Source organism: Stegostoma tigrinum, chromosome 25, assembly GCF_030684315.1.
Source record: "Stegostoma tigrinum isolate sSteTig4 chromosome 25, sSteTig4.hap1, whole genome shotgun sequence".
Classification (NCBI taxonomy): domain Eukaryota; kingdom Metazoa; phylum Chordata; class Chondrichthyes; order Orectolobiformes; family Stegostomatidae; genus Stegostoma; species Stegostoma tigrinum.
This window is the reverse complement of record NC_081378.1, coordinates 20,720,641-20,733,396: the sequence shown is the minus strand read 5'-3', so window position 1 is coordinate 20,733,396 and position 12,756 is coordinate 20,720,641. Positions and strand designations below refer to the sequence as shown.

Below are 12,756 nucleotides of genomic sequence, written 5' to 3'. Positions count from 1 at the left end.
GACATACCTGAGCTTGGTGCGGGAAATGGCAAGTTCTGGAACGGAAGCCTTCAGTGTTATTGTCAGGGCCAATGTTGTCAGGCCCTGTAGCCTTTGCAATATCCAGTGTCTCCAACCATTTTGTTGAATTCATATGGAGTGAACTGTGTTGGCTGAAGACTGGTATATATAATGCTGGGGACCACTAGAGGAGGCCAAGTTGGAACAACCGCACGCCGCTTCTGGCCGAAGGTCACTGCGAATATTTCAGCCTTTTCTCTTGCACTGATGTGCTCGGCTCGCCCATCATTGAGGATGGGGATATTTGTGGAGCCTCCTCCTGTAGTGAGTTGTTTAATTGTCCATCACATTTCGTGACTGGACGTGGCAGGACTGCAGAGCTTAGATCTGATCCTTTTGTTGTGGGATCACTTAGCTCTACCTATCACTTGCTGCTTATGCTGTTTGGTGTGCAAGTCATCCTGGTTGTTAGCGTCAACAGGTTGACACCTCATCTTCAGGACTGCCTGGTGTTTCTTCTGGCATGCCCTCCTGCACTCTCCATTGAAGTTGGGTTATTCCTGTGGCTTGATGGTATTGGGTGGCTGGGGGATATGCCAGGGCATGGCGTTACAGGTCATGCTGGAGTACAATTCTGTTGCTGTTGATGGCTCACAGCGCCTCATGGATGTGAAGTCGTGAGTTGCCAGATGGGATTTTGTCTTCACAAGGACTGTGCGGTGGTCATCCTTACCAATGTTGTCATGGATATATGCAGCTACAGCTGGCAGATTGGAAAGGATGAGGTCAAGTATATTTTGTCCTTCTGTTGGTTTCTCACCAGCTGCTGAAGATGCAGTATCACAGCTATGTCCTTTAGGACCCGACCAGCTCGATCGGTAGAACTGCTTCTGAGCCCTTCTGGGTGGTAGACATAGAAGGGCCCCACCCAGAGAACATTTTGTGCCCTTGCCATCCTCAATCCTTCCTCCAAGCCTTCTGCAATGTGGAGAAGCACCAATTCATCAGCTGAGGGTGGATGGTACATGGTGTCAGCAGATAGTTTCCTTGCCCACATTAACCTGAAGCCATGAGACTTCATGAGGCTGGAGTCAATATTGAGGATTCCCAGAGCAACACCTTCCCAACTGTATACCAATTTTCAAATAAATCTGCTGAGTTTTGTGTTTTTGAATTCAATAATGATCATGAACAAGATCAGTCCAAGAATCATCACAGCCAGCCAGGTGGACAAGGTCATCAGAACTACCTTCCCAGCCTTTCCCTCTGTCCATAACACCCATGTTTTTGTTGCGTCTGTCTGTATCGGTGATCAGAATGGGAGACTACAGTGTGTTGGTGTTTTAACAAGAAGAGTTGTAGGCTGACATTTCACAATTGCTTTTCTGCAGTGAGAATCTATTTCTTTGTATGAATGAATATTTCTTAAAAAATATGGAAACCTGGTCGATGCTGTAGTTGCAGGTAAACAGGGGAATTCTGTGTACTTCTACAAAATCTTTAACTTAACTGGGAACAATGGTGTTTGGATTCCAAAATGCTAACCCAGTGAGTCATGACAATTTATGATGAATTAACGCTTCTATTCTGAGTAATATATATCGCCATTAATAAACCACAAGATATTGCATAAATCATGCCATAACTTAGATTTCCTGCATTTTAAAAGTAAGTGGACTAAATGGTCAAACAATCAAATATCCATTTCCTTGTGATGTTGCAATTCATTTTCCTCTGTATATAGCTGGAAATTTTCACAAAACCAAACACTTGTGAACTCTCTGATTCCCCCCACACCCCCATTCCCGGCCATGCAGCATTTTAATCTCCTGCTCTGCGAGTGGCTGCCAAAGTTAAGAAAGAAAGAAACATCTCCCTCACTGCCTCCTCAGCAAACCCCTGACCGTGCACTGTCAGAGTGCAGAGCATTGTATACTCCAAACATGCTGCCATTCAGCCATCCAGTGACTAGCTAGCACAATGTAATAATGTGGGGGACCTGAGAGTGCACTTGTGTTGTGACCGCAAGGTGACCATCCTGCCCTACTAGTTGCCATGAAACTTGCTGTTGTTCCTTTGCATCCCATAAGGGCTTGAATTATTTCAAGAAAAGGGCTTTCCTTTCAACACTAAGCAAGCCACAAAATGGTTTCTCAATCATTGACTGCAACGCAAGTGGAGGCACAGAGGCATCACCATGACAGCTATGTGCTTATGAGAACTCTCATTGAGCAGTCCACTGATGAACTTGGAAACTTGAAGAAACACTCTTCAGTCATGATGGTGCAACTCTTGACAGAATTGGGATTTACCAAATGAATTCCTTCTAGAGAACTCCAATGTATCAACTGAGCCTTCCCCACAAAGATGGCGAACAAGCAATCTTCATAGAAACGGCCCTGACAACAGCTACCACCTTCTCAAATGATGGAGAAGGTAACTATTCCCTTCATGAGACTGGAATTCCTAAACAGACCCTGGCATTCATCACTGGACACTTTGCTCAAAGGAATTTCTCAAACAGCCTCAAGCTATTCATTCTGTATCATAACAGTTGCTTTTCCGACAATAATTCAGTGTGACAGTGTCCAGATAATACCCATAAAATATTATCCATTGTGTAACCAGGGCTTGAAGTATTAGGTCAAGAATTTTTGATTTACTACGCTATATTTAATACTGAACAGAAAAATGTTCCAACTTCCTTATTGATTGATTTGCTCAATCTACTGTGTAACTTGGAATAGCTTCTCATATTGAGATCCAGGGCACTTTGCCAAATGATTCTTTTGTAAACACACACACTGCATATTCCATGTTTCACTGCGTGATAAGACCATTTCATGGGCAGGATGTTTCTGAACTACAGGTGGTATGTTTAACTGTTAGCATCACCAGTTTCCAATGGTGCAGAGATTTGACACAATGGCAGTATTTCATTTCACGTTTGCACTGTGTCTACACATCACCTCAACACTCTCCCCACTATTGAATCTGACTGAAAAGGGCATATTTTTAAGGCGAGAGGAGAAAGATCTAAAAAGATATGGGAGACAATATTTTTACACAGGGTAGTTAGCTTGTGGAGTGAATTTCCTGACAAAGTGGTGGATGTGGACACAGTTACAATGTTTAAAAGACACTTTCATAAGTACCTGAATAGGCAAGGTTTGGAGAGATATAGAATTGGAGCAGGCAGGTGGGACCACTTTAGTTTAGCATCACAATCAGCATGAACTGTTTGGACTGGGGGGCTTGTTTACATGCTTTGTGACTCAATGATGGAAAAGCGAAGTATTGTCATGAGTCTGCAGATTTCCTTATCAGACCCTGGAACTCATCCCTCACATTTTCCTCAAAGGAATTTGACATACAACCTCAAGCAATTCAGATTGTTCCATCAGTTGGTTTGGACTGAAAATCTGAGACCGATTGGAAATGATTTATTTTTTACTGCAGACAAATGAAATGAGAGAAACATTAGCTGTCAAGTATTTGGGAATCTTAATTTTATGAAAGTTCATGTCTTTCTTTTATTGATCTGATCAAGCAATTGTCATTTCTCATGTAAGGTGTAAGGCTCTCATTCTGGTAAGATGTCAAAAGGGTTAAGTGAAACGTGAAAATTTGAAAAAACAGACTTTTATTTGAAGTTGATACCTGCTGATGTGTGAACACACCAATGTTTACAGTATGAGTGTAAATAATAGTTCATATTCCTGGAAATTGTCAGTATGACAGGGGAGCAGATAATATCCAAAAAATTATTTCCATTGTATTACAAATACCTGTGGTCTTAGGTCAACAATTTTTTATTTACTGCACAATGTTTTCTGCTGATCAGGAATATGTTCCAACTTCTTTGTTGATTGAGTAAAACAATTTCACATGAAACTTGGAAAAATTTCTCAATGGAAGATTGAGGGTACTTTGTCAAATCATGTTTCATACTGACACGAGATGCATGTCTTTTGCTTTCACTGGGTGATAAGACCACCTCATGGGGCTGCCTGTGGTTGAATTATTGGTGGCGTGTTTAAATTTTGGCATCACCAGTTTCCAAAGGTCCACATGGGGACAAAGATTTATACCGTGGCAGTATTTAATTTCACATTCGCACTCTGTCTACACACCACCTCAATACTTTCCCCACTATTGAATCTCACTGAAATTGGGCACTGGATGGCCACCCATCCCACCGGACAGGAAACCTTGTTTAAACAGAGTCATTGATCCGCAGTAATGTAATGTAATTAGAACCTGCCCACTGTGGGTCATGGGTCCGCACAAACATAAATACTGCAGCTGAAGCTCAGAGCAGTGAAGATCTTGGACACAGAGGACTCAGAAACTGATTGAGATTTGAGTAATGTTTAAAGCTAGTGACCGGGGGAACAGGAGTGTCCCTCCACACTCCTTCAAGGAAACCTTGAGAATCCAATGTTATTGATTCCCCTGACTTCCAGATCTGCAGATTTACTACAAAGTTCTTTGGGCAGAGTAAGTGAAGATCAGATTGAGTTGAGGTGTTCAAATTCATCAGAAATTGGGTAGAGGCACATTTACATTAATTAACAGAAGGACCAGAGAAACAATGTTTTAGTGCAGTTCTTTACTTTGTCTACAACACAAAGTTAAACAGGGCTATCAAAGTATAGTTACTAACAACTTTCCAAAGATATTGAACAAATAGTTAAAGTGGAAGTGTGGTGAAGAGGCTGAGCAGAGGACCAAATTGAGAGTTCTTTCTCAGCATTAGCACAGATAAAGGGCCAAATGGCCTCCTTCTGAACATTATTGCATGATTTTAAGATTTTCTAACACAGTAAAAATGCTGCAGTCAGTTCTGGTCAGTCCACTGCAGGACTATTATATTGACCATGAAATGGGTACAGCACAGATTCAGCAGATGGTTCTTAGGCTGAAAATGATTACATCAGCCAAACTGAGCATGAAGTGCAGTGGTAATGCCCCTATCTCTTGGTGTTTAAGCACCAGTTAGACCTGAGATGTGTCATAACATCTCTGAACAAAGGAGCCATGATGTGGAGATGCCACTGTTGGATTAGAGTGAACAAAGGCAGAAGTCTAACAACAGCAGGTTCTAATCCAATAGGCTTATTTAATCATAAGCTTTTTGAGGTCTGCTCCTTCATCAGGTGAAGGAGCCTGATAAGCGAGCAACGCTCCAAAGACATTCGATTTTAAATCAACCTGTTGGACGATAACCTGGTGTTGTGAGACTTCTGACTTTATCTGAAAGAAGTTGGTCCAGATGTTAATGTAGATTGTTTCTGAGTAAGAAATGGTTCGGTCTTCACCGAATTCAGGCAATGAGCTGATGTGAAGAAATGATATTGCTTCTTGAGGCTGACAGGACGGAGGGGAAAATCTTTAAATTAGGTCATACCATTCAAGGTGATATCATATGGCTCTGTCTCATATCAAGGATAATGGAAATCTAGAACTCGGTCCCCAAATGGTGTTGAATCTGGACTGAATGGAAAATTTCATTGGAAAATCTGAATGACTGGGAACATGGAACCTAAATTGAGTGAAGGCACAAATCAGCTCAGCTCTAGCTAAGCAATGGTACAGGCTCAAGGGCGTGAGGGAGGTGAGATTCAGACATCATGTCCAAATCGGTTGATGTTAATAATGACGGGTAAAGATCCACCTTGGTTTGTCTCCCTGTCAGTAACAAGAAATGATCTTTGACAAACACTCGTAACTATAGAGTAACACAAAGTGGATCCAAATTTGTCCATTTGTCTCTGCACAATCTTTGCTCAAGCTTTCCACATGCTCCTGCTATGATCTAAGTTTAAAACAATTTTAAAACGGAATGGGAAACAGAGTTTAGCATTAACGACGAAAACTTAAAGAGAATAAAGACCTGGTCCGGCTCTGTGGCACTGGTGCCTACTGAATGGAGTTTGGGGAAAGAGAGCAGAGGCACGTTTACATGTAACTCTTTGAAAAACATCATACTGCCATAAGACAGGGGCGCAGTGAATATGGTTCATATATACAAGGGGAAATAGAACAAGCCAAGAAATTTAAAACCAGTAAGTCGAAGAGATTGTAGGAAAGAGAATGAAACAACAATGACTGACATTGATATACACTTTTAGTTTGATAAAACATCCCAAAGTTATTTCCAGTATCTTGAAAACTAAATTGAAATCAAGTTCTCAAGTTATGTCAGTTCTCTCCCCTTTTTCTGGGAACTTCATCTCATTACAACAATGTGCAGATCCTAAGTGTTGGGCTGGATGAACATTGCAGGCCAGGCAGCATCAGAGGAGCAGGAAAGCTGACGTTTCGGGTCGGGACCCTACTTCCTATTATCTCCTAATTGTTGGCATTGATGACATTTATTAAATCCTACTTTGTGAAGTAGGCAGTAGAAAAAGTGACTGCCAATTCCAGATCCCACTCAGCACTCAATGCCACATCTTAAATTCTTAGGTGCAGCACAGCAAATATTTTGAACATATTTGAATATCCTGTTTGTGAATATGTTCGAGACGCTCCTGTTGGCTGTCGGCCACCAATTATTCGACAATAATGTTGACATCATTACTGGTCAGGCCAATCAGATTTGATTCAATGGTTCCATGGTCTTCACAGTTGATGATATATATTGGCAGCAGCAACAGAAGCCCCATCATATTTGATATCTGGGAAAGAGAGAGGTAACAATCGGAGTGGGAAATTCCCACCTTTATTCTGATGTACTCATGTTAATGCTGTATTCATTCTGTATTTCAGATTTGAGGAGTGGATCTTCACCGCAGGCATGAAGTTGATTGGAGTTTTGCTGCTGAGTGGATTGTTTGTCAGTAATGTGGCAGGTAAGTGGATTCTCTTGTCTCTAAAAATCCATCATCGCAAACAAAATATCAAGATGTTACTTGTGGTGCAGGGAGTGTAGCAGGACCAGACAGGTTGGGAATTTGGTGCAGTCAGACTGAATGGGATGAGTCAACATGTAAGAAGTGTCTGTTTCCTAAGACGCTGCAGCCCACACTCGCTGGACTATAGTGTGGGTCAGGCACACCCCAACACAAGAGAGAGGGACGGGGAACATCTGTACAGATTTCTCTTGATCTGATAGAACATTGGACATAGAACATTACAGCACAGTACAGGCCCTTCGGCCCTCGATGTTGTGCCGATCTGTCATACTGATCTCAAGCCCATCTAACCGACACTATTCCATGTAAGTCCATATGCTTGTCCAATGACGACTTAAATGGACCTAAAGTTGGCGAATCTACTACCGTTGCAGGCAAATCATTCCATTCCCTCACTACTCTGAGTAAAGAAACTACCTCTGACATCTGTCCTCTATCTTTCACCCCTCAATTTAAAGCTATGCCCCCTCATGCTCGCCGTCACCATCCTAGGAAAAAGGCTGTCCCTATCCACCCTATCTAACCCTATGATTATTTTATAGGTTTCAATTAAGTCACCTCTCAAACTTCTTCTCTCTAATGAAAACAGCCTCAAGTCCCTCAGCCTTTCCTCGTAAGACCTTCCCTCCATACCAGGCAACATCCTAGTAAATCTCCTCTGCACCCTTTCCAAAGCTTCCACATCCTTCATTTAATGCGGTGACCAGAACTGTACACAATACTCCAAGTGCGGCTGCACCAGAGTTTTGTACAGCTTCACCATAACCTCTTGGTTCCGGAACTCGATTCCTCTATTAATAAAAGCTAAAACACTGTATGCCTTCTTAACAGCCCTGTCAACCTGGGTGGCAACTTTCAAGCATCTGTGTACATAGACACCAAGATCTCTCTGCTCATCTACACTACTAAGAATCTTACCATTAGCCCTGTACTTTGCCTTCTGGTTACTCCTACCAAAGTGCATCACCTCACACTTGTCTGCATTAAACTCCATTTGCCACCTCTCAGCCCAACTCTGCAGCTTATCTATGTCTCTCTGCAACCTACAGCAGCCTTTGTCACTATCCACAACTCCACCGGCCTTAGCGTCGTCTGCAAATTTACTAACCCATCCTTCTACGCCCTCATCCAGGTCATTTATAAAAATGACAAACAGCAGTGGACCCAACACCGACCCTTGCGGTACACCACTAGTAACTGGTCTCCAGGATGAACATTTCCCATCAACTACCACCCTCTGTCTTCTTTCAGCAAGCCAATTTCCGATCCAAACTGCTATATCTCCCACAATTCCATTCCTCTGCATTTTGTACAATAGCCTATTATGGGGAAACTTATCGAACGCCTTGCTGAAATCAATATACACCACATCAACCGGTTTACTCTCATCTACCTGTTTGATCACCTTCTCAAAGAACTCAATAAGGCTTGTGAGGCACGACCTTCCCTTCACAAAACCATGCTGACTATCCCTAATCAATTTATTCTTTTCTAGATGATTATAAACCCTATCCCGTACAACATTTTCCAACACTTTACCAACAACTGAGGTAAGGCTCACTGGTCTGTAATTACTAGGGTTGTCTCTACTCCCCTTCTTGAACAGGGGAACTACATTTGCTATCCTCCAGTCATCTGGCACTATTCCTGTAAACAATGATGAGTTAAAGATCAATGCCAAAGGCTCGGCAATCTCCTCCCTGGCTTCCCAGAGGAGCCGAGGATAAATCCCATCCGGCCCAGGGGTCTTATCTATCTTCACCCCCTGAAGGATTTCCAATACCTCTTCCTTGAGAACCTCAATCCCACCTAGTCTAGTAGCCTGTATCTCAGTATTCTTCTCGACAACATTGTCGTTTTCTAGAGTGAATACTGTTGAAAAATATTCATTTAGCACTTCCCCTATCTCATCTGACTCCACACACCACCTACCACTACCATCCTTGATTGGGCCTAATCTTACTTTCGTCATTCTTTTATTCCTTAAATACCTATAGAAAACCTTAGGGTTTACCCTGATCCTATCCGCCAACAACTTCTCATGTCTCCTCCTGGCTTATCTGAGCTCTCTCTTTAGGCCTTTCCTGGCTACCTCGTAGCCCTCAAGTGCCCTAACTGAGCCTTCACATCTCATCCTAACATAAGCCTTCTTCTTCCTCCTGACCAGAGATTCCACCTCCTTTGTAAACCACGGCTCCTGCACTCTACAGCTTCCTCCCTGCCTGACAGGTACATACTTATCTAGGACACACAGGAGCTTTTCCTTGAATAAGCTCCACATTTCTAATGTGCCCATCCCCTGCAGTTTCCTTCCCCATCCTATGCTCCCTAAATCTTGCCTAATCTCATCGTAATTGCCTTTCCCCCAGCTATAACTCTTGCCCAGTGGTATACACCTATCCCTTTCCATCATTAAAGTAAACATAACAGAATTGTGATCGCTATCACCAAAGTGCTCACCTACTTCCAAATCTAACACCTGGCCAGGCTCAATACCCAGTACCAAATCTAATGTGGCTTCGCCCCTTGTTAGCCTATCTACATACTGTGTCAGGAAGCCCTCCTGCACACTCTGGACAAAAACTGACCCATCTATAGTACTCGAACTGTAGTGTTCCCAGTCAATATTTGGAAAGTTGAAGTCCCCCATGACAACTACCCTGTCTCTCTCACTCCTATCGAGAATCATCTTTGCTATCCTTTCCTCTACATCTCTGGAACTATTCGGAGGCCTCTAGAAAACTCCCTACAGGGTGACCTCTCCTTTCCTGTTTCTAACCTCAGCCCATACTACCTCAGTTGACGAGTCCCCAAACATCCTTTCTGCAACTGTTATACTGTCCATGACCAACAATGCCACACCTCCGCCCCTTTTACCATCTTCTCTGTTCTTACTGAAACATCTAAATCCCGGAACCTGCAACAACCATTCCTGTCCCTGCTCTATCCATGTCTCCGAAATGGCCACAACATCGAAGTCCCAGGTACTAACCCATGCTGCAAGTTCACCCACCTTATTCCGGACGCTCCTGGCATTGAAGTAGACACACTTCAAACCAACTTCTTGCTTGCCCGTGCCATCTTGCTTCCCTGAAACTTTATTTTGGACCACCCTACTCTCAACCTTTTCTATAGTCGAACTACAATTTTGGTTCCCATCCCCCTGCTGAATTAGTTTAAACCCACCTGAATAGCCTGAGCAAATTTCCCCCCCAGGATATCAGTACCTCTCTGGTTCAGGTGAAGACCATCTTGCTTGTAGAGGTCCCACCTACCCCAGAAAGAGCCCCAATTATCCAAGAATCCAAAGCCCTCCCTCCTGCACCATCCCTGTAGCCACGTGTTCAACTCCTCTCTCTCCCTATTCCTCGCCTCACTAGCACGTGGCACGGGCAACAAACCAGAGACAACAACTCTGTTCGTCCTAGCTCTCAGCTTCCATCCTAGCTCCCTGAATTTCTGCCTTGAGTCCCCATCTCTCTTCCTATCTATGTTGTTGGTGCCAATGTGGACCACGACTTGGGGTTGCTCCCCCTCCCCCTTAAGGATCCCAAAAACACGATCACAGGCATCATGCACCCTGGCACCTGGGAGGCAACACACCAACCGTGAGTCTCTCTCGTCCCCACAGAACCTCCTGTCTGTCCTTCTAACTATGGAGTCCCCACTGACTAATGCTCTGCTCCCCTTCCCCCTTCCCTTCTGAGCAGCAAGGACAGACTCTGTGCCAGAGACCTGTGCCCCACTGCTTTCTCCTGGTAAGTCCCCCCGCAACAATATCCAAAACGGTATACTTATTGTTGAGGGGAATGGCCACAGGGGATTCCTGCGCTGCCTGCCGGTTCCCTTTCCGTCCCCTGACCGGAACCCATCTGCCTTTTTCCTGTACTTGACGAGTGACTACCTCCTTGTAACTGCTCTCAATAACCCCCTCTGCCTCCCGAATGATCCGAAGTTCATCCAGCTCCAGCTCCAGTTCCCTAACGCGGTTTTCAAGGAGCTGGAGTTGGGTGCACTTCCCGCAGATGTAGTCAGCAGGGACACTAGTGGTGACCCTTACCTCCCACATTCTGCAGGAGGGACATTCAACTGCCCTGACCTCCGTTCCCATTATTCTAAATTCCCAAGACTTAAAAAATAAAGAATAAAAAAACACTTGTTACCTTACCAATCAGGCACACAGAACCTTTTTTTGATTAGAGGAGGAGGATGGATGGGAGACACTACCCGGGTAGTGTTTCGGGTAACGCAACCACACAAATATATTACCTCACTCACTCACCAGTCCCGTGTCGGCTCCTGCTCAGCGTCCCTCCGCCTATTCACGAGGTAAGCTTTCTATAGATTCAAAAACAGTGACCCACCGGCTTCCTGACAGGCTCCTGCTCGCGCTGCTGCTGCAACCAGAAATGTTGAAGTGTGTTGTAGGAAGTGCACTGTTAGTGAGGAGATAGAGAATGCGTCCTCATAAATAGCGATTGTGGCCAAGTGTCAAGTGTTTGAAGAACTGACCAGGGCCTTCAAATGCTGAATGGGGATGGGAATGAAGGAGGTGGCAGAAATATGAGCTGATGATGTGAACAGTGCGGAGGTCTGAGAGGGGGAAGATAATGTAAAAGGGAACTCTAACATTATTCAATGAAGGAACAGAAGGAACTCAGGAAGTGTGAGAAATGGGACAGTTGAAGGGATTGCCAATCACGGTGGAATGCGTTCTCATTCTGGGAAGAAACAGGAGAGATTTCAGAAACACTGATATCATCAGTGGCATCAGTAGAACAGCACAGACCAAGAAACTGCATGGAACACACTCCTGACAGAGTGTGACATGGGAGTAAGTGAAATGAAGGCATGTGTGGGAGCTGGTGCCTTTCTCCAGTTCTGCCACTGACAGCTTAACCTCAGAAAGAGAAATGTTGAAGAAGGGAGAGCCTGAGATTAACCATGAAAGGCAAAAGAAGTGTGAAAACCTGGTGTAACGTTCAGAATATTTTAGATGTTTTTATAAAATCTAAGCTCATTACCAACAAATGACTTAAGGAATTTAAGAGAAATGACCTCCTCCAGAGTGTTGAGACTCTAAAACTTGCCATTGTGCGAGAGGCAGATTGTGCAGCCCCATTGAGGGGAAAGTAGACAAGCAGAAGGGAATGAAGTAATTTGGTTGTAGTGTTGGACAAAATGACCAGAAAGGAGAGAGACTCCTGTCGGAAATAAACACAGTCTTTGTCTGATTGCACCAAACAGTGTGTTTCTGTGCTGCACTTTCTCTATATTTCCATGTAAACAAACATTGCAATCAGCTCAAAAGTGCCACACTGAGGCAGGCCCCAGTGACCACGTGCTCATCAGTTTGTAGCCCCATGAAGGGGAAATGAACTGTGAATGATGAGATTGTGTTTTGTTTTAATCTGCAGCTGATCATGTGCAGAATTCGACAGATCTAGATCAGGATATTGAGAAACGTGATCTCACGAGCAAAGGGGATTGTCCTGGTGGCATCACTTATTTTGGTTCTTGCTACAAGTTTGTTTCTGAGAAAAACACTTGGATTGATGCTGAGCTAAGTGCTTGGAATCTCCATTGTGAGTTATTGGGTTTGTTCCTCAGTGTTTCTGAAATGACTGAACACAGAATGAAAGAAGCTTCTTGTACATTTCTGAAGCCATGTGTACATTCCCCGACTGACATGAATTCCATCATATGTGCAACTAAATGATGAAATGAATGAGCTGTGACATGAATCTGCCAGACATGAAGGGTCCTTTATTCATCTATGAACAACATTGAGACCTCATTTATTAGCGAGTTTTGAGAAGATTTGTAGCTCAGGTTG

General features: G+C 43.7%; 1 long non-coding RNA gene across 1 annotated transcript in view; it reads left to right on the top strand.

Moving 5' to 3' along the window:
* The window catches only part of LOC132210979 (uncharacterized), a 28,938-nt gene extending 16,518 nt beyond the window's left edge, over window positions 1-12,420 (top strand). The window contains exons 2-3 of the long non-coding RNA XR_009447244.1: window positions 6,775-6,857; window positions 12,338-12,420. This is a non-coding gene — a long non-coding RNA (uncharacterized LOC132210979). The remainder of the gene's footprint in view (window positions 1-6,774; window positions 6,858-12,337) is intronic.
* Window positions 12,421-12,756: the final 336 nt, after the last annotated feature.